Source organism: Sinocyclocheilus rhinocerous, unplaced genomic scaffold, assembly GCF_001515625.1.
Source record: "Sinocyclocheilus rhinocerous isolate Xijiao unplaced genomic scaffold, SAMN03320098_v1.1 scaffold2196, whole genome shotgun sequence".
Classification (NCBI taxonomy): Eukaryota; Metazoa; Chordata; class Actinopteri; order Cypriniformes; family Cyprinidae; genus Sinocyclocheilus; species Sinocyclocheilus rhinocerous.
Window position 1 is genome coordinate 235,767 of NW_015656189.1, and position 325 is coordinate 236,091.

The 325-nt window shown below is 48.9% G+C and overlaps 1 protein-coding gene and 1 long non-coding RNA gene across 2 annotated transcripts in view; one reads left to right on the forward strand and one right to left on the reverse strand.

Moving 5' to 3' along the window:
* Positions 1-325, forward strand: part of LOC107719870 (glycosyltransferase-like protein LARGE1) — a 32,576-nt gene that overhangs the window by 14,737 nt on the left and 17,514 nt on the right. The window lies entirely within an intron of this gene.
* Positions 175-325, reverse strand: part of LOC107719872 (uncharacterized) — a 6,444-nt gene continuing 6,293 nt past the window's right edge. The window contains exon 3 of the long non-coding RNA XR_001637559.1: positions 175-243. This is a non-coding gene — a long non-coding RNA (uncharacterized LOC107719872). The remainder of the gene's footprint in view (positions 244-325) is intronic.

The window sequence follows — 325 nt, forward strand, 5'->3', positions numbered from 1 at the left end:
GTTGTGTGGGTGAGCGGTTTGCTGATGTCAACGTTGTGGATCGAGTGGCCCATGGTGGCGGTGGGGTTATGGTATGGGCAGGCGTATGTTATGGACAACGAACACAGGTGCATTTTATTGATGGCATTTTGAATGCACAGAGATACCGTGACGAGATCCTGAGGACCATTGTTCTGCCATTCATCCATGACCATCACCTCATGCAGCATGATAATGCTTGGCCTCATGTTGCAAGGATCTGTACTAGAGGTCGACCGATTCATCGGTTTTGCCGATTAATCGGCACCGATAGTTGATTGGCGGAACTATCGGTTATCGGCAAAAA